General features: G+C 36.7%; 1 long non-coding RNA gene across 1 annotated transcript in view; it reads right to left on the minus strand.

Annotated features, from left to right (window-relative positions):
• Positions 1-8,583: 8,583 nt before the first annotated feature.
• Positions 8,584-26,086, minus strand: part of LOC107315791 — a 45,285-nt gene continuing 27,782 nt past the window's right edge. The window contains exons 2-3 of the long non-coding RNA XR_001556059.1: positions 15,168-15,254; positions 8,584-9,174 (exon numbers count right to left, since the gene is read on the minus strand). This is a non-coding gene — a long non-coding RNA (uncharacterized LOC107315791). The remainder of the gene's footprint in view (positions 9,175-15,167; positions 15,255-26,086) is intronic.

A 26,086-nucleotide genomic window follows, 5' to 3' on the forward strand; every position in this document is an offset into this window, starting at 1 on the left:
CAGCAGCATTAGGGATGTCAGCCTGCAAATAGAATTTCGTTGTAATTCTCTGCGTGAGGTCTGGGAGCTGCCGATGGCTGAATTGAGAACAGGGCTTTTGCAGATTTTATGAGGCTGATGCATGTGACTGTTCTCCCTCCCTCTGTCACATTAGAGGTATGGGTGATGGAAAACCACGTGACTGTCTGTGTGTGTGCATACACACACGGCAAAATGTATTTCTCTCCTCAAATCCTTTCTTTCTCTTTATCCCATCAGCTCTCTGCAGCTAACTGCTGCCACCAACCCCCCTGGTTTATTTGTAGTGCAGTGTACAAGAGCTGAGCAATTCCCCTGTCCTCTCCAGAAAGCCCCCCCTCTTAAAGCCCTTTTTGTGCTGCAAATACCCACTTCCAGCCCTGAATCTGCCACTAACAGCATATTTATCACCAAGTACTGCCTATGTTTTCTCTCTGCTGCACCAAAGGATTTGACAAATAAATCAAGTGCGATCATTGGATTAAACATGAAACATGCAGTCACGCGCTGCAGCTCAGCCTTTGTTTCGGGGTGTTGAGGTGATGGATGGGTACCTCCACACATAAACCTGTGTGTGGGGATGTGTCCAAACCTGGGGCAGCTGGAGGAGCACTGCAGGGAGATGAGGGTGCCCTGAGTCCAATTTAATCAGGGAAACCTGATAAGGGAAATGAAGCACAGCTCAGGCTGCAGCTGGACAGAGTCCATCTTTGTTTCATAGGGAGGAGCCATTTCATTCAGAAGTGTTTGATAGAGATAAGTGCAGGGAAGCGTCCTCGTGGCTTCTGGGATGGAAAAATGCGCACAGCAGAGGGACTGTGTTATATGTCGCCCAAAACCAAAGGCATTGATTGTTTTGCCTGTTTCTCGTCGCCAAGCAGCTGCTGCCTAGAAGGGCTGTGGCACCCGTGCCCATCAGTCACAGCTGTCACCCCCCTGCTGCCAGTACCCCGCAGCGCCCGCCCAGCCGGACGCCCTGTGCATGCCAAGCAGCCGGGTGTGGGCAGACCCCACCTCCTGCTATGGATCTCTGCATTTGCGGGACTTTCTCCTCCATGTGATCCCATAAAACGTTATTAAAAAGGTCTCATAGATCAAACAGTAAAATATTTTTTTCCTCCAGAAAGACATTTTTTTTTTAAAAAAAACCTACCATATTTTCAAAGTTTCAGCTCAATTGCAGGAAAAGAAATTATTTAGGAGCTGCAGCCATTATCTGGTGCTCGTTAGTGTGTTGTTTATGGGGCTGCAGCACAAGCTGCTGCCTCCCAGCCCGCCAGGACATTGCTCTCCACACTAAACATCTCACCCCCCAGCATCTCACTGCAAAGGAGCATCGGTTATTAGAATAAGATTTTCAGTGATACTTTAAGACATAAAGAAAATCCCATGGAGAAACATCTATGAAGACTAACGGGGTTATAAAAAATAACTTTAATAAAACTCCACAGAGTTGCATATGGGATGCTTTCCTGTGGTTTTTACTCTGTTATTCCCTACAATCAAAATCTGTTTAAAAATTTATACGCAGCACCACAGACAACAGTGGTGTCACCACACTTCAGTAACTGTTCAACTACTTCTCCTGCTGAGTAAAAATAAAATTCACTTGAAATATAAGTTGTTACATTGCACAGACGTAGAGAGCTCTGTTATCAACCAAGACCCACATCTAAGATAAAATTTAGAGGAAATTTGTTAAAATTATAACTTTGTCAAGCAAACTGATGATGTAAGTCAGGCATAATAGTACTCCATAAGACAAATTTTCTCAGAATATTATAAGAAGTATAACTTCAAACTGAAATAGCCATATGTTTGAGTTTGGGTTTTGTTTTAAATATTTTTCAAGTGAGTTCATTTCCTGTGGTCTTCTTTTACAATTTGGTAGAATTTGGTAGGAGGCTGCTTATTTGTTCATTTTACTCTATGAAGATTTATTTTCATATTTAATTCTGATCCTATGGAAGGGACGGGATATTCTGCCATTGTCTTCAGCAGTCTAAACTTCCCTCCTAGTGTTAAAGAATAATAAATTCAAATACAAAATACAAGGTGGTCAGAAAATACTTTCTAAAATCATTAAGAACTTCTATTTGTAAGACTCTGAAACCTAGAAGTGCTCCATGTAAAAAGCTGTTATGCTTCTATTATCAACACACCTCGTGATTTAATAAACTAGGCACTTCTATACACAGAGCATAAAATTTTTTGCTTTAAAACAATATTTAACAATTACAGGTAAACATAAGGAATAAAAAGAGAAATCTAGGAGGGAGGAAGGTCATATTCAAAATTAAGAATTTGTATTGTTGACATTTCTGGTCAAAAGATGCCCCAAACCATGCAGAATTGATTTTGATTTTCAGCCCTAATGATCAAAGTTTGGGGCATTGGCTCAGAATTAATGATTAGTTGGATGGAGCTGATTCCATTAACCTCAGGTGTTCATTAATCCCTAGAACTACCTTCTATCAAGGTCATTAGTGCTATTAAAAGCTAAACATTTATCATGCAATTGTATTGCCATATGGAAGATTTCCAGCAGAAATGCTTCAATTTCAGTTCCCTGGGTACACTTGCCTACATTGCGCTGACATTGTCTACAACTAGAATGATCACATGCCCAAAGTATCAACATATTTTCTTATATTGTTGCAGTTTCACTTATTTTGGGGGACTGGACTCCAATATGCCCAGATACGGACAAAATACACTCTTCCTATCCTCTGTGCTACTTGTTTGTGAATAGAAAGCAGAGTTGGCAAAGGTTCAATTGTTCAAAGTAATTCTCAGCTGAAAGGCAGTACCTGATAAATCCTCTTCTAGCTGAGACTGGAGCCCAGCTGCATAAAAGTTTCCTTTCCTTAACTCACTTCCAAGAGGAGCCAGGCAGTGATATCATCTTGTAAGCTTGTAGGATTTAGCTCTCCGGAACAGAGGTCTCTACTCCTATGGTTGGAAATGCTGTCTCAATTGAAAAGCAGTAATTAGGCAATGATCAGTAGTAGTTTTCTGAACCCCTCAGTTGTCATGCACAACTCTTCCTATCACAGCTTTGTGCTACTATTAGAACGTCTGAAGACAGAGATCAAGGCCTCTGTAGCCTAGCTGTATCAAAGGAGGTCTAAACTTGGGTTCAAACTAGGCTGATTTTACAGGCACTGAAGAACAGGATAAATGTTTATTTATTCTTTACAAACCCATCCTACCCTAAACACCTACTACTAGACTATGTTGCATAATCTTTATATTAGATAAGCAGAATCGGTGTTTAAAAAGCATTAAGCAGCTTTGATGGTATTATATAAATTTAAACATTTTTTTCTTCAGCTTTTCTGTTAGAAAAACATAAGCCAGAGTTTAACAGAATTGCTCATTTGGAGCTGTACAGCATCAATTTAGATGTAAAAGACACAGGCTCAAAAAAACTATTTTTTAAGTGCTATTCCCATCTCTAAGACCAGCCTGTCTACTCTCTGACTCACCTAAAATACATTACATTTTGCTGCACGTGCTATGAAAGGAATATTGGAAAAGGCTGGAGAAAACAGAATGGCAAGGTAACAATATGTCTTTTAATATTACCCGCAAGTCACTACTAAACAAACTAATTCTCTTCCTTCCTCCAACACACCCTCAGTACCCTACAGCTTGAAGATACTTATTACATTCTCTTATTTGAGTTTTGGCCAACTAAAATATGTAGGCTTTCTAATTTTTCAACAAACAATTGATTTGGTCCAAAGCAAAGCTATTTTCTTTCTTACTCCATACCAAATTCTTTTCCACACACTTTTCCATGAATCTATCTGTAGTAAGAGGTCAGCAGTATAATAATGTAACTCAATGCAACTGGTTACTTCAAAATACCATTTGCACTATATATGAAAATATTGCCTTTTTTTTTCTTCTTTTTGGAAGGGATATAGGAAAGACTGCACAGAACATAGGATGTAAGCCTAAAATTATTATTGATTGATTTCAGTGCTGCGCTATCAGCAACACAACATCTAATATAATCTAGTTGGTAATTTCTTGCTCCTGCTATCCTAATTAAAGGCTATTCCAAAGTCTGACTCCTCTAATGGCAAGGAACCTTCTTCTCATTTCCAACGTGAAATTTATTCATGACCAGTTTATACCCATTTGTTCTTGTGCCTGTCGTTTCAAGATTAAACAGCTCATCTCTTTTCCCTCCATTTCCCCTTCTCGTGCTCTGTGATGTATTCATAGACAGCACTCAGATCCCACTCAGCTTCATCCTTCTAACTCAAATAAGCAATCTCTTTCCAGCTTCTTCTCACAAAACAGATTTTTCATTAATTGTATAGCAGTTCTGTCCACCTGTTCCAGTCCAAGTTCACCATTCTTGAACATGAGCGAACAAACTTATGTTCTGTGCTTGAGATTTCTGATAGCTTTTTTTGTTTTGTTTTTGTTTGTTTGTATGTTTTGCACTACTGAATTAAAACTATTCAGTGTCAAGCAGATACATTTCATTTGGCAATTAATAATCAACAGTCTAAAATGGTAAACCTTATATGTTTACACTGTCTAAGGTTCTCTACATAATAGTAAATTAATCCACACACTCTTGTTTCTAGTAACAGTCTGTGAAGAGTCTAAAACTTACAAAGATCTTAGTTACCAGAGACAGCTTGGGTGCTTCAAAGCCTTGGCCTGAAGAAAACAAAGAAATAAATAGCAACAACAAAATTTTATCTCTTGTTACTGTTCATTAGAATATTTTCTGTTAAATATAAAAAGCATTTGTCCATATCATTGCCTACAGTAATACAAAAGTCCTCACTCAGAAGGTTTGTTTATGGAATTTTTACAGCTTTAGATAGAAAAACTAAGTTGCCTGTGTCTTTATTTCTATCATTTCTGTTACCCACCTGCCTAAATGCAGCCATTAGTTTAACAGCACAGAAAAAGATTTTATACAGGAACACAGCCCACCAATGTTAGTACACCTCCCAGAGCATTTCTTTCTTAAATACACTGGGATCTATTTGTTATCATTTGTAGCCTGGAGCTTGGCTAAACAACCTACAGTCAACAAAAGCATCCCTTCAATTTCTGCACAGAGACTATCTCCATCACAAGAACTCACAATGGGAAAAGAAACCACCCCTGACTTGTCACTTTCCTCCCTCTGAAAGCATGGAGGGAAGGAACAGTTATAAGAGGGAAACAGCAGCTTGTTAAGTCCCTTGAAAACTAAATTAAGCACCAGAACCGATGCATATAAAGAAGCAATCTAATCCTAGTGAAAGAAGTGCTGCATGTTCCTTTCATTGTTGAGCAGTGAATGAGACAAGCAGCAGACTGTACCCAAAACTGGAATCTGTCACCACTGATATCCTGTGCTTCTAGGGTAGCACAGTCATGACCAGTATGAGATTGCATGGTAACAACCTGACCCCTTTCTGTCAAACAGAAAATTTAGTTGGTGGACTATTCTGAAGCCTGCAGCCAAATGGAACTTCTCAGTGCCTCTCTGCACTCCTACCATTCATTTCAGACTTACCCAGACATCTCTTAGTATACCCAAGGGAGAAGGCTAGGAGACAGCTATGTAGTGCAAGAACATACAGTTATGGTGTTTCTGTGGCTATAAAGCTATTATAATAAAGAATATTAAAGATGTCTGCACGTAAAGATGATTTTGTAAAAACTGTAACCTCTAAAAACTTTTCCCTCTATCAGTATTTTACAGATCCCTCTACAATAAAACCTGCCTGCTATTTAGTATTGATGTAATTGTGAAGTAATTGTTAATATTTCACAGATGCTGCAGAACATTCAGTCCTGCTTCTTCATAAACAAATTAAGGATGAGCAAGCTGACTAAGAACAGGAATACAAACATTCATTCTCATTAGGAATAGTAAATAAGGTCTGAGTATGAATGTGACGTCTTGGCTATGAGAATTCCTGCCTGTAGAATGTTGGCAATAAGATCCTTTCTGACAGCTATTCAAGAATAGATTATTTTCCTTTCTATAGTAACAGTGGTATCAGAAAAAAAAACAAAAGTCAGCTAATAAATGTAAAGTGCTGCCTTGCTTAAAAAATATATTCTTCAATAGTATCAATTTTGCGTCATCAAAATATCAGAATGATACCATTGTTATTTGGCAGCTAAATCAGGGAAGTGAAAAAAATGAACTAGAACAAATGATTCTAATCATACACACAGACTTAGAAGTGGGTTTCTTTATAGTAATCCCCTGTACAGGTGACAAATAAAACATGAACATTAACAAAATCCTGTCACAATGAGAGAAAAAAAGATGTGATTTAACAGAACTTTTGTTTTGTTTTTACTTTTTTACTCCCTGAAGAAGCCTCCTCACACCTTGAGGATGAGGTAAATTACAAGATGAAGAAATGTGTACCAATTGGCATAGCAAAGCCTAACCATACAAAAGGATAAATTAATATCAACAATTCTTCACTCTCTTATACCATCATGCAGAGGCCAGAACATGTTGCATGGACATGCATAAACATCCAAAAGAAACCATGCAACTTTGACTTGCAATTTAAATAAGTCAAACAGCTGGGAGTCAGAAATCGCTTCAACAACCCAGTAAGGTTTGTTCTTTTGTCAACATGAACATAAAGTGATTCAAGCAGAATATCTGACGGAGAGTACAAGGTTACCCTACATATTCAAGTGAGTCAAGAGAAAAAAAATATAGGAATTTAGATCAACCTTCTCTTTTCTCCATGATAGTGTTTGTTATGTGTGGCATTTCCACTGCAGTTTTAGCATTGCCCCCCCAGAAGGATCAACAAAGACAAGGAGCTTTCAGGGGGAGTTACAACAGAGGGCAAGAAGCAAACAGATGTTTTGCTCTAAATGCCCTGCTCCCTGAGGCACTCCTGAGAAGACAACATCTATATTTATGACACTGTAGACCTGCCTGAGCTCACCAGTTACATCCTACTCCCAGTGGAAATTTAAGCACTGATTTTATGAAGTGCAGGATCAGCTACAGAGTATCTCATTTCTATGGAATCTAAAAAGTAGTTCTGTAGAAAGGCTTTTGAACAATGAGCTTGGGTGTCTTAGTCAGCAGGAGTCTTATCCTTCCAGTAACTGTTTATTTCCACGCATCTCCCAAAGTATTGTGTTCAGTTAGTAATGCGGTAGAAGCAGTTTCATTCACTTACTGGAAAGACTCAATTTCATACAAGCATGGTACATTTGCGGTTGGATGTTGCACAGTCCAACAACCTCCTGCTCAAGACAGTGACATTTTTTTTCCATTCAGTTCTCAGGAACCACTGTGATTGCTATGATCTTCCAAAAATAGTTGAGTGTGCCTTAGCAATGGCATTTGTCAGCTTCCTCAGAGCATACGGTTGTATCCCATCTAGTTGCATGGAACTGTGTAAATCCAGTTTACTTTGAAGTTCCCTAATATAATCCTTCTCCATTAAGAAAGAGTGTTCCTTTCTCCAGCCTTTCCCACTGGTGTCAGGGATCTAGGGTTCCAAAATATCTCTTTTACTAGCAAAGACTGAGAAAAAGAAGGCCCGAGGTACCTCAGTCTTTTGCTTGTCTTGTTGTACCAAACATGCTGTGACCTTCAATTGTTTTTAAAGTCTTTCTCACAAGATTTCTCCAGAAGGAGAGTTTACTTTAGCACATGCCATCAAGCCGTTAAGTACATCCTGCAGGAATCTGTTTGGGACAACAGGGGCTGCATTCCTGCTGCTACATGAAACTCACTATCAAGTGCTTAACTGCTGCAACACTTTCCTTTTCAGCATCTCTACACAGTAAATTCTGAGGTCTTTTTATGTGGTTTATACTTTCCTCTCTCAGTGAAACAGTCTATTGCTCATATCCTTGACCTGGTCTCTTACCGGTCCTTCTGATCTAGAGGATATTGTCAGAGACTAATGATTGTAGCAGTGCAAAATGAAAACATTACAGAAGGAGAATGCAATGCAACCATAACACAGTTCCACATCACCTAAAAGAACACAGCATTTAAGATGGCACGGCTCCTTTAATCCCTCTTCCCTACCAAAAAACTGCATTTCCAGCACTGCTCTGAATTTGCCCAGCCATTTTCCCCTCAAGAATGTTGTAGTTTTTTCCCCCCTTGTACATCTAATGCTAATGATCTACATCTGACAGACAATCCAAAAGACTGCACTGTTGCGCAGAAGGTTTTCACACAGTCTAATGATGGGACTTGGCAGGTCAGAATGACAGCTGGACTCGATCTTGAAGGACTTTTCCAACCCAGATGATTCTATGATCCTGTATGGCTCCTCTTTTGCTTTGTTTTTTTTTGTTCTGTTTGGTTTCTATTGTATATATATGTACATATAGTATAGATAAATAGATGTACATACACATGTATACACTACATACACTAAACATCAGAATCATGTTTCCATTGCCTCAACTCATCAGAAAGCCCATCTGTAGTATCAGGAAAACTTCTGCTGTCATGGTATACTTAAGATTTACTTGTCCTCACTGAACTTCACAGTTTTCCAGATAAACTTCATGAAGATACTAGCAAAAGGCAAATTATATTCTAGGTGTTTTATTAAAGTGGACTTGGTCAAATTTAAGTCACATAGTGCCCTCTTCATGAACAGAGCCTCCATTTGTCAAAAATAAACATTGCAAAGTAGCAGACCTTTGCTTCCACTAATTTGCAACATTCTTTCCAGAAATAAAGAAGGAAAAGCAAATGGAAAGAGAAACATGTTATTTACACTCCTTAAGTCAATTATACAACTGGGTGATCAGAGAGTTTTCTGGTTTTTCAGTCAAATTAAATCAGTTGGTGCTGTGTAATAGCTAGCTCAGCCTTCAATTATGTTATGGAATGGTCAGAACTATTTTATTCACAAGTAGGCGTTCTTTTCTACCTATGGTCCCATCCTCTCATTTAACCCTTTCTTCTTATCTAAGTCAGTTTTTAAGGAAGAAGTTCAAAAAGAATCCAATGAAATGAGAATTAACTATTCTGCTTCTCAGATTTCCTGATCTACTAAATTTGCATGGCTTATTTTTCATTTGCTTAATATTTTCACACAGTTTCTCAGAAATATCTTCATGGAATTAGATCTTCAGCTGTCCCAAAGCACACTTTCTGTAGAAATGCATTGTCCTCTAAAAAAAAAAAAAAAAAAAAAAAGCATTTTGACCCCTGCCCTGATTTGCACAAGTATAGCAGTTCTGCAAAGAATAACATACTATGACAGCTTTTATACTATCTCTTGGTTATTCTTCTCTTCTCCATCTATCACTGTCTATAGAGTGAATGTTCCACAGGAAAAAAATCTTTCTACCTAACTTGTCTGCATAGCCTTTTCACCAGAATCATAGAATTATAGAATAGTTCAGTTTGGAAATGATCTTTAAGATCACCTGGTTCTGAGTTCCTGCTATAGGCAGGGACATCCCCCTCTAGACTATGTTGCTCAAAGCCCTGCCCAGCACAGGGAGGGAGCATTCACAAGGAAGGATTTTTATAACACATTTTTCAGGAATAGCAAATACTATGTTCTTTCAAAAATGTGAAATTATGAGAACACGAAGAAAAAAAAAAAGAAAAAAAAAAAAAGCAAGCAAACAAAACAGTTATCACTTTCTTGAAGATAAGCCTTTGTTTTCACCCCCAAGCAATGATCATGCATATTACATGGCCTAATTCCTTTCTTAAAGATTTTCAACTACTTAAACTTCAGAAATTTCAACAACAATTTTACCACATAAGAAAAGGTAGTACAGAGATTACCCATTGTCTGAGCTTTTAAAAATCACTTCCAATTTGGCTTAGAAATTTGCCTAATTTAGTCAGTTTCACAAACCAGATTAATCTTGCTAGTCGATAAGATTTTTTTCAGTTCTCATATTTTCCCTGTAACCATCCTAAACTGTTCTGCTGCCCTTTTCTGTTAACTTATCTTGTGATAAATGCTTGTTTCTCTTAAACAAGAAAAAAAAAATTCTATTATATCTCTGTATTTAAAATAATATAGATAAGAAAGTAAATCTTGAATAAAGCACGTATTAATAGCAAAGTATAGTTAAACCATGTATTACATGCTGCTTGTTTCCTGCAGTGCACCAGATTTTGAAGTTGAGCTTTTGCCTTGATCTTGCCATTTGAGCTAATCTATTTCTGCTAGGAAACATGTTGGCAGTGGCAAGTGAAGGTCTTTATGGTCTAACTGAAATAATAATTTTCTCTAAAGCCTTGCTGGAGATAAACAAGCAGTGATCAGAAGAAAAAGGGGAGAAACAGATTTTAAGAACTGACAGGAAAGCCTACTTCCCCTGCCTCTTATTTCTGCATATGAAAAGGTCAGAACTGCACTGCAGGGTTTTTCCAAATACAAAAATAAACAAAATAAAACAAAGCTCTGGGTTTTGGTTGTCATTTCCCCTATTGGAAACACTGAACTAACTGTTGTAGGTAGGTTAAAAAACTGCTATTTTTACTAGGAGACTCTGCTATTCCTAAATAACCTTTGAGAGGGCCACTGTTTACGGGGTATCCTTCTGCAGCTGACAACAAAAGGGGACACATACGAATTAATTGGACCAAATCCTAATGTAACTTCTTTCCAAATAGATCCTTTGTTCTGGCTCATCTGAGCATTACCCAAGCCTATAGCATAACAAGAGGCACTTTTCCAGTGGTAGGGAGCTCTTTATTATTTTAAATCAGCATTAGACTAGGTAATATTTGCCCACCACTCTAAAAAATACATACATGTTATTAATTTATATACTATTAATAAAGTTCCATGCATTAACTGAGAATAATTCTCTGTAGAAGATAAATTTCCTCTTTTCACTCCTAGTTAGCTGTTAAACACCAGCTTGAGTATAATCAATTGAGATGAAATTCTGCTCAAATAGACTGCAGACACTGCTCACACTCAACACCATATAGCCTCTTAAAGCAAAGTAACTCTACTGTTGCAAGGGTTTTGAAGTCAAGAATTATCCAAAACAGACTTGGAAAACTATGAAAAATGTTCCTTCTTGGTCTCCCCCCTCTTGTGTTTTGTGGTGTGGGGGCTCTTGTGCTTTAAATGCATTTCATCTCAGTTCTCATTTTTTCCACAGCAAAGTTAATCAGTTTTTTCCTGTACATATTTTGTTGTTTATGCTGTACATGAACGAAATGCTTATACAGACATTAATTCATCTATTTCCTGCTCTATGTAGAGGATGAAAATGACATTAATTTCCATAGGAATCTCTCAACATATTTGGGAATCCATCTCCTTTCCACACAGTTTTGCAGAAATGCGTAGTACGTACACCATTAAGAAGTTTTATCATAAATATTAGACTACTGAAAACACTGCCCATTGTGCAGGCTCCCTGCATCTACTGACACCGTGTCTGAAACTGCATCCCAGGGTTGAATTAATTATGCATTGCAACAGCTGCCATAGATTCAGTGGTGCCAGATCTTCAGGACAAGTTTTTCTGTCAGAATAATGGATAAAGGAGCAACACCTTGACTGTGACCGCAGTCCAAGCTGAGTACAACCATTGGATTTTTATTCTAGTGCTGCTGCAGAATGCTCTTAAACATGAATTGCATCACGTTAGTATTTCTTCTATGACAAGAGCTTTGCATTATATCTCATCCCAAATTTTACCAGAAAATTGCAAGGTTCTTACTGCTGGGATTACACTGGAATTTTTTGGATGCGCTTCTCAGTAAGAAAATGTGACAGATTATGAACTCTCTACCTCTGGAGCAGGGAGCATCTTATGTGACAGTCCAAGAGGAAAGTTCTAACCATGCAGAACAAGTTTTACAATGAAACATCTTGAGGATAAAGCACAGAGGAGTGAAAGGAAGAGGGTAGGAATAGGAAGTTAGACCTCCAGAAGTGACTAATAGAGCAGTATCAGGTGGAAGGTATTTCTCTTTTATCTGAAGTGATAAGTTTAAGATGGAAGAAACAGAAAATGAGTGCTACATACACTAACTTGCAAGCATCAAAGCAGCTATATTTAATGTGAAACACCTTGGAGATAGTCAAATATATTCTGTCTTCGTTATACTTTAATCTACCTGCAAGGAAGCAACATTCACCATGAGAAGGATCTAGATAAGGGCACCTTAACACACTAGCCAGAAGGTTTCAGAATACAGAGCTCTTCAAACAATTTGCCAGAGTTCCCAAGCACATTTGTGGATGTGGACATTTAATTCCTTAACACTGAATGCATTCATAGGAAAAAAAGAAGAACAGCTTAAGAGGAAAAGGACAATAACATCACAAGAAAAATACTGTAAGAACAAAAACTGAATGTCAGTTTTGTCAGCTATCTAATCCCTATAAACCACATGATAATGACAGCACCACATGCTCAGCTATCACCTGCCCTTTTTCAGACTTCTCCTCATTTAGAAGTGCCTCCCCAGAAGAGGGCACTTATCCCTCTGCTAGTAACATCACATTCACAGTACTCATTCTAAGGGGAATTTTTTGTTTTACATCTTCAGGTTATAGTTTCTGGAGTAGTTACTCCTCAGTGAAATCAAAGTCCTTTCCTTCAGGAAACACAAGCACTCCAGAGAATAACTTGCTGACTTAACTTTGACAAGGCATTAGAAAAACAAATTGTTTTACAATGATTAATCTACAATAATTTATGTTTACTTAAAACTAGTGTTCACACAGTTCATTCACGTCCCTCTGTCTGTGAAGCTACACAGATTGTTCTGCCATAAGTATCTCAGCTGCTTCTCACTGTGTTTCAACCCAAGTCATATCTGCCTAGACATGTGCAGGGTAGAAAGAACAAGCTTCACAAACAGTTGGATGTAGTGATCTCCTCATTACTCAGATATTCAGGTTGCTGCAGTAGTTTTTATTAGCATGACTACTTAAGAACCAGGAGCTGAACAACATTTTACTGGAAAAGTATTTAGGCCCTAATCCAAAAATGCATTTAAGGACATATAGAACTGCTATGAAATTGACTTTAATGGGATTATATGTGAATGTTTTGCTGTATTTGGGTGTCTATGAACTAAATTAACATAAGTAGGAATTGCAGAATTTATCTAATTACTCTCTATATTATAAATCTACCATTACAGACATTTCAGCATTTAAGTACTCGGGTTAGGAATTGTCAGTATGATTCTTCGTGGATAACTGCTTTAAACAGACAATCCTGCAACAGATTTGCTGATGATGAAGATGAGCAAACAGTTTACCACACATAGTCTGTAAATTCCAGTTTTCCTGACAAAGATAAACACAGATATTTTGACGGGTACGTAAACTAAAGAAATGGAGTGCAGAAAATATACAGATAGTTTGACTTCTTCAAAAAAGAAAGAAAGGAAGAAAAGATTAGTTAAAGATTCCAGATACAAACAATAGCTTTCATTTTGATGTATTATGATAGAATTATGGGTTAAACTTATGGATTTCAACTCCTTATGAAATCTATGTTTAGGCAAAAAAACAGCTTAGTGGTAATGAATTGATGCAATCTGGTGAAAATGCTTTGTCACATGAATTATCTTCCTTCAGCATGTATCTTGTAACGAAGCGAGATGTACTTTTACATAAAGAGTAGAGATAATATAAAGAACAGAAACAAAGCAAATACACAGAAACAGTCTGTTTTCTGTTCAGCTGTGACAGAAATGAAATGCAAAATCTACAACGCTAAAATAGATGTGCTGAGAAGCACTGTGTACACCCAGACCAGAGTAAGTGGCATGGCTGTATGGTCACTGACACTCCCAACATTCCCTTACTGTGCAGACTGGCTGTGCTGTTGCTGCCCAATAGCAAGACCAGTCAGACATCCTGTGATGGAATCTGCATGTGCACCAATAGTTCAGAAAGAGGCACTAGCCCTGATTTAAACATAAACCATCTGAACAATCTTACAGCTGAAATTTCTGAAAAACAATACAGCAAGTACAAATTTAAAAACTGAAAGGAAGCACCTTGCATGAGGTATATTTTTAAATACTTTTAACGTTTGTTTCTTGGAAAAGATTTTTGCAAAGCAAGATTAATTAAAACTGTGGATAAGTTCCTAAAGACAAATAGATGGAAAGCAGAAAAATGAAAACAGTCTTATTCTTGGGATTTTTTAGGTGGCTAAATATTTCTGACAGGTATAGTTTCACCCTTCCAACTATAGGACCACACAAGAAGCAGAAAAATCCCTAAAATCTTCAGAGAAGAACAGCTGTAAATGTCACTCTGTGACTCTGCAGCGCTGTTCCCAGCATACTGGCACAGATGACCTCAGCAAACAGTAACTGAAAATCCAGATTTTTCTATACACTCCAAGAATTACTTTTGATTCAGATTCTCATGCTTCACTTACTATCTCTCTCACATGTATGCTTAAAAACTAGTTATATTCTCTGTGTTAATTTAATGAATGAAATTCCAGATAAGACACTGGAATAGTTCTTCCTTCTTTGTAAAATTAAACAAACAAGGTTCAGAAAAACCTAGTAAAGCTGGCTGTAGAAAAATGTAGTTAAAAAACTACTGTGGTTTTTTGCAGCAATAATACACTGAGGGATCTAAAACTAAACCCATGTTCTAGTTCAGGTACAAGTTACTGGGGACATAAAATGATGAAAACTGAAGACTTTGACAAAAGATTTTTTCTTTATTTGAATATGCTGAATGGGTTGTTTTTTGGTGGTTTTTTGGTTTGGTTTTTTTTTGTTTGTTTGTTTTGTTTTTGTTTTTTTTTTTTAAGTATTGCCTTGCAGCAACCTAACATACTCCTTACCTGTGCAATTCTAACACTGCAAAAGGAACATTTTTCTTCTCCTATCAAGAATTTTTACATGCAATATAAAGTCACTTACTGTCCCAACAGGACATTTCCATTTTTCTTCTATTAACTAAAATGATTTTTAGATTTTGATTAAGAAGCTGAAGACTATAAGCTGAAAGTTATTTATGGTCCTCTTGGGTTGATTCATGTTTTTTTTCCTAAAGGCAGTGTATCTTCAACACCAGCAGAAGCAACTGTCCTAACAAAGACAGTGTAACATTCTTCCTGTCTATTATAGTAGTTCTCACCAAAATTCTTATAATCACTTGTAATGAAATCTTAAAATCCTTTGTACTTACACTCTTGGCCTCAGCCACTCACATTGACACGAGGTAAGGCTGACCTATTCCAGTCTTGGTTTTCTGGATCCATTTCAGCATCCTTTTCTGTGGAAATAATACAAAAAAACAGTGAATAATTCTGATAACCTATAACTGGTAACTCTAGTAACAAATCACATTTCTAAAAGCACAAATGCAGATACCGTGGTTTTAATTACTTACATATGAAAACTAGCAAGAACGTGATCTGCCTTGGCCATTTTAAAACAATTAAACCAGTGCAGCATTTTGTCTCCTGTTACACAAAACCTCAAAAATCAGTTTTAATTGTGACTCCAATAGTGACAAAGATCTGTGCAAGAACAATGCTGCAGATCCACTCCAGGACAATCTGCCCCAGCTGTGGTGCTTGCTGACAATGTTGATCAATCCTGTCAGTCCTGCTGAGTAGCAATGACTTATGCTTCCATAGTGTTGGAACACATCAAATTCTACAGATCAGTTTTCTCAGATTTGTTACATATATGTTTTTGTGCCATTATGTCTGCAACACACCTAATAACAGGACACTTAAAACACTTCCATTACAATGCTTTCCAGCATAAATGTACTTGGAAGTGCTGCAGGCAGAAGGCTCAGACCAACTCAGTGCAAGTTCATCTGAGGACCCTGGCTTTACTAGGAGCATCCCGATGCTACTGTGGATGTATTTAATGATTTAATTTTCCACACTCGTCTGAAAGACAGAAGAGGTATTTGCACTACAAAGCTGATGTTCTGCACTTGCAAGGTTTAACTTCTGAAAGCTATTCAAGCGCTAGATCTATCTTAAAAGCCTGTCAAGTTCCTCCTTTAGTACCTTATTTAAACTTCCTCAACAGTTCCAAAACCTAATCAGGTAACAATAACAAACTCAAACAGTAACTTCCCTTCCAGCCTAAAACAATATACAGCATTCACAGTTTGACACCACTGAAACATACAAATCCCACTGAGTTTAATAATGAACTTTGTTTTTTATGCGTTATCATTAATGGGTACTGCTTTTCTAAAAGCAGAAGAGCTACAATGCTCCCTTTACCAGGCTTGATTCATTTTAAAGCTCCATGATTTTTTAATGGCATCTTTGTAATCCCCTTCAAGCTCTTTTCAGTAAAAACACAGGGCCCCTCATTTAACCACAGCGATCTCTTGCTTTCTTATGCAAGTAAAAGGGATGAGGCAAACACAGGGAAAGACACGCACTTGGTATTTCTGTTATGCACGTAGAGAATCAAACTCAAAACCTGGAGTAAAAATGTTTTATCTGCAGTTTTCTTGCCAACAAGACAAGGCAAACAGAAAGAGCATTCCATTTGTTGATTCTGTATTATCAAGAGATGCTATTATCTCACTTCCACATTCTAGCCTTCCTTTATTTTTAGATTTTCTGAGACAGCAGAAGGCATAAATACAGTAAATGTAGGCAAACAGGTGAAATTAAGTTGTTGGCAGGAGTGACTGGTTTGTATCATAAGTATTATCATCTCCCTCAGCTCCTGCAGGGATACCAGGAGCAACCACTGCCAAATCCCATATTTTCAAAATGTAAAAATGTGGTGACTACGGATGAAAGTCCTTCTGCTCATCAAGAAAAAGTCTCTGAAATTATTTCTACACTTCAAAATCATTATGAGATCTTCTTTAAGAACATCACCAATGTTTAAAAAATAAATAAAATAAAAATTGCACCCTTTGACACCCATCAACAATGACTGAACATTTCTGGAGACTAAACAGTGGGCATGAGCAGAGTGAGGTGGCGGGTGGTGTGTTCTGGCAGTGGTGACTGTGGTAGTGGTTAACTTTTGCTGATACGGATTTTTATGAGCACAGCATGCATGTATTGTTCATTCCTAGTGAAAAATGTATAGTTAATGGTAGTAGCTGTGTTGAAAAATGGCATTTTGAAGATTTGAAGATGAGAATTTGCACTAACAAATAGCATTATTGTGCACTTTGTATGTGTTGTACTTTCCACAGAAATACATAGGAGGAATTACTGTTGGAGTGACCTACATAGTTTACACTGTGCGTTTTGTGATATAAATAACAGTATACTATACAAAAGCACATGAAAAGAAGAAATAGGAAATCCTGTCTATTTTCTGAAAACCTCAGAGTGATCCACCAGTCATAAATATATATCAAGTATTTACTTTCACCACAGTATTAGCAAGATGGTTGCACGATTGCTAATTTGTACTATACTTCTGTAGATTTTTTTAGTCCTAATACAGCACCACTGTAAAAGAAGTGGCAGCCTCAGTTGGCTGTGGATCTAAGCCTACTGTTTAGAACTAAGGAGCTCTCTCATATGGCACTCTAGTCTATGGAGTGAACACTACTCATCCATTTACATAGTTTCACTTGGACTGCCTCTTCAAAAGTACTACACAGACACCTACACTCAATGCAGAACTGTCACCTCAAAGCATAGAAGAAGTACAGACATATGGTTAACACACTTAGCATTCTCTGCTGTACCACAGTACTTCTTACAGGTCAAATTAATATATACTACCTGTCTTCACACTAATTAGGTCATGTAAGGCCAACAGTAGTGAAAACAGCATAAAGCTGAAATTTAAGATGTGAAAAGATCACAAAAAACAAAAGTTATTTTTTATGTTGAAGACAGTTATACCAGCACAGCTTTTTCTTCACACTGTATATGAAAACTACTACTAAATAACCTCAGCAAATTTCAACAGGAAAATAGAAGCAATACTTTCTTTTCAACAATGAACTTTCTAAACCATCAGCGCATTTTTTTATATCGTATCTTGTAGAGAGCCTGCCGTATGACCAGTATGGTCTTGATCTCAGTTAAATGCATTCTTAAGATACTTAACACGTACAGCTTCATTGCTGAGATTTTTACAAGGTTGTCAAAGAGAAATACTGTTTTTCATCCCACTTTATTTGACTTTGCCTCAATAGGTAGCAATTAACAAGTGTTTTTAGATGCTGGCAAAAAAACTGCCCCTTTTGATGTTTCTACATAGCTGTCGCCCTGGAGATAAAGGCAGATTATTCAATCTTGACATTATAATTGCGAACACAAGATAAAAGACTGGATTAGCAACTCCATAACTTCATGCCTGGGAAAAAAAAAAAAAAAAAGAGAGAGATCACCATGAGGTGATTTTACTTCAGTTTCGATGGTTTAAGGAGCTCCATCAGGATGAAGTGGGGGAGAATATCACATCTTGAAAGTGTATATAATAGTGTATATAATGATTTATATAAACTTTTTCACATTCCAGTATAAAACATTACTATTATATTTTATTTATACAGTCACAGAAGAACACCAGGATATTCCTGACAGATGATTTATTCAAATCTAAATACTAGATACTTTCTGCTACAGCTATTTACAGCTAAATACAGCTATTTTTTCTTTTTTCTTTTTTTTTTTTTTTTTTTCCTTTTTCTGCATAGAAATAACAGAAAACATGGAAAAGAGGACTGGCTTTTACAACCTGTTGCCTCTAAGGAATTGCAGAGAACAAACCAGAGATTGTTGCACTATAAGCACATTGTATAAACGACTTCATTTCCTACTTAAAACATTGTGTCTTCCTCATAGCAAGCACAGCTCACCAAAATTCTGTGGCTGAGAATTTGTGGTCTAAATCAACAAGGAAATTGAACTGCTAACTGACCCATGGATATCTTTCCAGGATTTTGGTGTGCATTAATTTAATAGTATTTGAGCAGAAATTTATTTATTTATTTTTCTTTATAATGCTGTTGATCCATTTGGTGGAAAAAAGAATAAAGTCAGGCTTTGGACCTACCATCCTACCCATGTGCTTATCAACCTGTGGACGAAAAAAAAAACATGAAAGTAATATACAGTGCAACAAACAGTTCATTTAATGTCAAGATTAATGTTATGCATTTAAAGAAGCAGGATACTTCTACCACTTAAAGGGTACATGATTTTTTACTGTACTCAGATTTATTAGATGAAAAAAAATCTCTCTCAAAGAGAAAAAAAGAAAAGAAAAACAGCTCACTTTTTTCTGTATAAAATGCACAACCTGAGGAATCCCAAAAGGTTTTAATGAAATAAACAATGCAGCTGTTACAATTTTATATATATATATATATATATATATATATATATATATATATATGCATATATGCATATATACACACATATTATTTAAGTTGTTGAAGCCAATGGGATTGAATTTTGGAATCTGAACCCTGTTCCAAGCATTAAAGGACTAGTCAGAATCACAGCAGCTTAAGTTAATTCTTAAAAACTCTTTTCCCCCGGAAGACAGTAGGATGACCACACAAATCCAACCTAGCTGGTTGTCATGTGTATTCCATATATGAAATACAAAGACAGAAGTGCAAAGCATACAAAAATATTCACATTGCACTGCAAAATTAAACACAAATCTGAATCATTGGGCAGTTAATTTTGCTGGTCTGCAGGAAGGAGAGAATTTTTAATACCTATTACTGAAAACTAGTATGTAGCAAGAGATCACAAGGAGAGATAGCCTAATACCCAGCAATAAAACAATCTTCTCTTAAAAACACCGTTTCCTACTGCTCTCAAGGAATCTCACTTTAAGCCACTGGCATGTCAAACAATGAACATTAATGTAAGAAACATTTTCCTAATTTTGAATCATTATTTAGAATGGCATTTATATTGGTAGTAGTTGGTAGTGCTCTGTAATTTCATTTGCATTTTTGTTTTTAAACAATGTGTGATTTTTTGAGAGGAACACCTAAAACTTCAGTCAGAACTGTCTGCTTTCTGAGAACAAATCAAAAAACTACTAAAATACTATTGTATGCTTTCAAGTATAAGGGAATTCATCAAATGAATACATTAAGGCATGGGTCTCAGTGCTGCACATGACCACTATGTCATTTCTTCTTTCAAATTCTTGAAATTTATTCAAATGTAATGAGGGGAAGACTCTTACTATGCTAATTGTAGACACAGATATTGGTTTCCATTAAGTTGTGGCTCTTTAAATTATTTGAAGATTTAATCTCTTTTTTTACTAGTTGCAATTCACAGTGAAAGAAATCCTTTAAAACTATACACAGGTTTAGTTTTAATTGTGGTTTTTAGGGTATTTGTAAATGTGTGCAATAATTCATTTATCAGGAGATTAGCCTATATTGGTAAACAGTCCAGTATGGTTTTTTCTGTTTTTTACTCTTCTCAGTATTTTACCCCATTATTTCTAACACTTTCTTATTGAACAGAATTAAACTTATTACATTTTTGAATAATAATGCTTGATCTTCACAAGATCATTTGCAGAGAAAAGACATTCCAACTGTTTCTTAGTTTAGGGCCAAGCATCGAATACATTGCAGACTGGGAGAATTTCACATATAAACACTATGTCCATTCACTCAGTGTTAGAAAAATCTCTAGCAAACATAACTGAACACTCCTTGCACACTCCAGCACTTGACACATTTCTTCAAATGATGCTTGTTCAAAGCAAAATCTGAATACATGAACATTTACTGAAGGAGCAAATCTATAGATGGCCTGTATGCCAGCCAATGATCAGAACAGAAAGTTCTCAAAGATAAAGTCGGAAAGAAATGACTTGTGGCAGTGCTGACTACTGGAAAGGTTATCACGCGTAAGAAATGTGACATGCCAAGTATTAGTCTCAAAATTTGACCTTATTTTCTGGAGAACATAAGGCTTCTCAGAAATCCAAGTGATTTTAAGGAACATAGGGAAAAACTGAACAAATAAATTCCCAGAACTCACCGGAGGATTCAAAACGAACTTAGGGAGAAAATGGAAGAAAAAAAAAAAAAAGTGCAACATACCGCCAAAGCTGTTTAAATGCCCAGTGATACTCAGAAGCAACAGTAACATTTCAGCTAAATAGAACCAAAGAGACCCAGCTTAGGGGAAAAGCTCAGAGAGAAACAAAACTAAAAATACGCTGAGGCTTATTAAATGCACATAGAATTACCAGGAAGAATCTGCAAGGAGCCACATGCACCTCCCTGCTTCTCCATCAAGTTGGGGTACCAACATGGATCCACTATCAGATGTGGAATGTTCTGGCTGAACACCATACTAGTCCAACACTAGTAGGACACTGTAGAGATTTTCTGTACATGTCCCAGACCAGGAAAAAAAGCTCTCTTGCTATGTAACAGAGACTGGTCTACATAGGATGTTACTGTATTATTGAATAGATTTAGTGAATGAATACTAGACAATGTGATGAACTTTGTAAATGTTTAATAAGCTCCCGAAACATTATGCAGTATTAAAGCCAGAGAAGTGAGACTGAGTAAGTGTCCATCTCCATCCCTGTCTGTAAAATATGTTCATGTATCTTCAGCATCTAACAATGTCCTATGAACTTCCCATCTGCACAGAGCACTTCACTTTCCTTCTGGTTAAATATCACACTCCAGGATCATGGCATAATTTAAACAGAGTTTTGGGCTTCTGATGATCATGCTTGCTTTTAAGGGACTGCATGCAGTAAGATCACTGTTGAGCTAAGTTCATACTTGATTTTAATTTTTACTAGAACAAATTCAAGTGACCTTCAAAATTACAAAAACCTGGGGGAGCAGTGTACCATTTAAAGTTTATCTTAGATGGAGTACTTCAAGAAGAAAGTCAGAAAAATATACTTTCTGCTATAACACATGGGCATTCACAAAGTTGTAATTGAAAAGGATACCTAAACCTAAGCAAAGAAGAATAAATTCTTAAGAAAATGGAAGGTGAACATCTATTGTGAAATGTGGCTGCATCTACTTTTTGGGTTTGTTTTTCCCCCCCCTCCATAACTCAAGAGATGGTACTAGTGATTTATATTTGCTTAATGTGATACTTTAAAATGATTTAAATTTCTCAGTATTAGAAATTATTCAATGAGTATTTCAAAATCAGATCTTTGTCTAGTTAATAGAACAATTGCAGTCTGCTCACCATGGATTTTTTCCTCTTGCCTTCTTGTATCTATACTGACTATAGCAATAATCAATAATGCAAATGCACTTTCTGTATTAGTGATAGTACATCTGAGGCAATCCAACTGCCGATGTTGTTTATAAACCAGAAATATCAAGTCTGAGAAAACAAGACTAACCACTGTAGAATACAAGTAACGATGTTTTGTAAATCTTTGCTCATCTTTAAGTAACAGACAGTGTGAAATGCAGAACTTAAGAAAATGACAAGTCACAACTCCTATTTGGAAAACTTTGCCCATTTCAAATATAAGACAATCATGTGGCCTCACAGCTATTTCAAACCAGCACAGCTCTTGTGAGTTCAGATAGTAAAACGCTGGTTACTTTTATCTTTTTTCACCGCCTCTTGGATAAAAGAAAATAATAGAATGGTGACAAACTACACAACATCAAGTCCCCTGCAAGACTGTAACATTGCCCTCAGATTCTTCAGCAAGACCAGAGCCTGAACATCAGCAGAGGCTTATCAGCACCCTGTTTCCCACCTGCATGACCAGGGTGTCACAGCCAAGGGGCAAAATGGAGGTCCACAGTCCTGAGGCTTATTTCTTCTCTTCTATCATTTTAGCGCAATTCTTTATTCACATTTCTGTTAATCGCACACATTTCATTAGCACTAATTTCCTGTCTAAAATCCAGGAAAGAAAGTTTGCCCTCAAGGCAGGAAGATTAGCAGAATCATAACTTGAGTTATTTTTACAATGCCCTTAAAAGGAACAGGAAGGAAGGAACACCAGAAATGATGTACCATTATTAAGTGTGTGGCCTTATTTTATAGAATTCATTGACTTAAAATGATAATGGAATTACCGCAAAACAGCAGTGTATCTGTTAACATCACTTGATAGTATCTAACAAATGAATGCAATGCCTTAAGACTGTTTTGAAATATTTTAAAGGTCTTAAGAAGGTGTTAAATTATTAAAAAAAAAAAAAAAAAGAAAAAAATGTTTTCCTTGAAGATTTATTAATATAAAAACAAACGCAAGAAACTAATACAACATGGATTTTTCTTATTAAGATATTGTAGAAACAAAAAAGTATTTCCATTTCTGGACGTACTTAGCATTTTAGAGTGCTTTACAGTGTGTGAAGAACTTCTCTTTCCGAAGTGCATCGTTCTTATCCACTAGGCTAACTCAAACTGCTGCTGCTATTTGGCAGCAGGTCTACAAATAGTGGGAGAAGTACTACTTCAGTTAAAGATTCAGTTTTGGAGTTTTGCTGATTGTTCTGCTTTCTGGAGTTTTGTTTTGATTGGTTGGATGTTTTATTTCTTATGTGGTGGTGGCAGTAGAGATTGTGCTTTTGCATGATTTTTTTAATATTTGTTTTTTAAATAGGAGTGAAGTGTACTTTGTAAACTAGTATAACTCTGCAGAGATAAATTCTGAGTACTAAGCAGACTTTTGGACAAGAAATTCTTCCAGGGAATGTTTGCCCCTGAAGGCAAGAATTCTACCAATTTCAATGAGGTCAACACTCTTAACCTCAGTCTTGAAAAGCATCTACAAAGCAAATACTGGAAAGCAACATAATTTAATCACACTTTCTCTTGAAATAAGATTAAAGATATGAAAGTAAGAGAAGAGTAAAAATGACCCAGCAAAGCAACAATGGCATAAGGTAGTATTGTTTTGTAGTCCACTTCTAAAGCAAGTGAGCAGCCATTTGATAAATCAACAAAACCATTGGGTCCTTTTTCAATGTTCAGGGGAGTCCAAAGCCTGACAAAAAGGTTCATATCAAGGTGCTCTCATCAGAATTGCCAACATGCTATCTCCAGCAAATCTGCATCTCCTGACAGATCTTTACAAGTTCTTTACAAGATGTGGGATAATCCATCAGGAAACAGCATAGATAAAAATGGCATAGCCCGGAATCCCAGGTGAAAATGGGACATGCACTAAGGCATTACTTCTGGACCCAATCCATGCTTTCACATCTGGAGATAATGTTGAGAAACAAGCTAGGACAGACATTTTCTCCTCACCATGGGCAAATTTTATTGTCTTAAGGATCTGGCTGCACTGAAGCAAGTTTCTTCCCATAACACCTGATTTCAGAAGATTTAATGCTCTCTAGTTCTCCATTAAAACTAAAATATTTGGAAAACCCTAATTCAGAAAAGGGTTTTTTTGAGAACATTTTAGAGGCAAAGGGGCTTCCTATATAGCCAAAATATGTTGACAATATTTTTCAAAAATAAAATAGTTCCATTCTACTACTGTTAGCAAGTATTTATTTTGATTTCAGAATTTGCTTTTACTTCTCCAATGCTTCTTGAAACAGAAGTTTCCTCCACTACCCAGTTCTGTCCCTTTGCAGTTTAGGAGATGGTGCTGGATTAATCCCATTTGTTATACACTCCAGCATCCCCTGTGCCAGCCAAAAAACAGGAGCAAGCTCTGTAACACCTTGTAACACTCATACATGTCCATGAACTAGAAAGGATCATCCAGGAAGACTACACTGTAAATTATATGCAGGGGCTTCTCAGTGGGGAATCTCAATCTGAAAAGAATCAAGAACTTTTCAGCTCATTTGGGCTTGTAAAAGGACTGCAGAAGTCTGGTATCATATCTTTTTACTGCTCTACTACATAATCCATGCTAGATTCATAAATAATACCATCTGAAGTACCTGGAAAAGCCAGATGAATCAAATACTTGTGTGTGCATACACAGCTGTAAATGCACTATACCCAAAGCTATTGTGGAACAAATACCAAGCAAAATGAAATGGGTAGTTTGAACAACAATTTCTACAGTGGACATATTGCAAGAAAAACATTTTGGTTTTTTTTTAATGAAGTTCCCAGTTTTCTTTCCATTTTTGTTTCATTTGTCTGTTCTTCACACCCATTATTTATCCCAACACAGCACCAGAGAATCACCAGCAACATCCTCAAAAAGGCTCTTTGGGACTCCTAGGAGTTGCTGTTAAAGTTCAGCCAAACTAAAGGAAATTACAGATCTATTAGCTATTATTGGTTAGATCCTGACTGTGTATTGGGAATGTTTTCCCTCCTGCTGATATAGCTCAAACATCTTCTCAATATTGCCAAAATTTGTCCAAGGCATAATACTAATCAGATAAGAGTCTGCCTTTCAAGCAATGCTTAAGATACAAGGGGACTCCATATTTCTACTAGGAACTACATAAACTCAAGACAAGATACATTGTTACTCTAAGCATAGATTACAGCAGAATAAACAAATCTCTCACTGAAATCATTTACATGAGGAGTTCACAGATTGCTTTTGTTTTATTGTCAGTGATAAGGAACAGAAAATCCACATAGGTTCACTACAGAAACAAACAACTACTATTTCACTACACCCATCTCATTTGCAAACATGTCCTTTCAAGCATGTTTTGTTGAAGGTCAAGAGGAAAACACACAATCACCTTATGTTAATATATTAGTGGCATATCCCTTACATACCAATTCCTCTGTTTCCAATTGCTTTGTTGCTACTGGATAAGTTCAGTAACCAGACTACAAACAGCTACTTTCATATGTGTATTTGTGTGGTTTAAAGCATAATGTAAGTAGGTTGAATCGATGACTACTACCTCAACCTGGAAAAAAACACCACTGCTAATGCCACTATTCTTTCAGTGACCTTACAAATCTGCAGTACTATTTTACTGTTATTTCAATCTTTTGGTGCTTAAATACTTTCTATTTTTAAGTACAGGCAGATTCTAATATAAACAATCACTTTAACTTGTAACAGGTATACCATCAAGAACAACTAGACAGCTACACTTCCAGAACGCATCTGAAACACCCAACATGTCCATGGGCACCCTCAACTTTTGAGGACTGCCCTACAGCATGATCAATCTAGTACACAACAATAAAATGCCATTGGAAATAG

This window comes from Coturnix japonica, chromosome 6 (genome assembly GCF_001577835.2).
Source record: "Coturnix japonica isolate 7356 chromosome 6, Coturnix japonica 2.1, whole genome shotgun sequence".
NCBI lineage: Eukaryota > Metazoa > Chordata > Aves > Galliformes > Phasianidae > Coturnix > Coturnix japonica.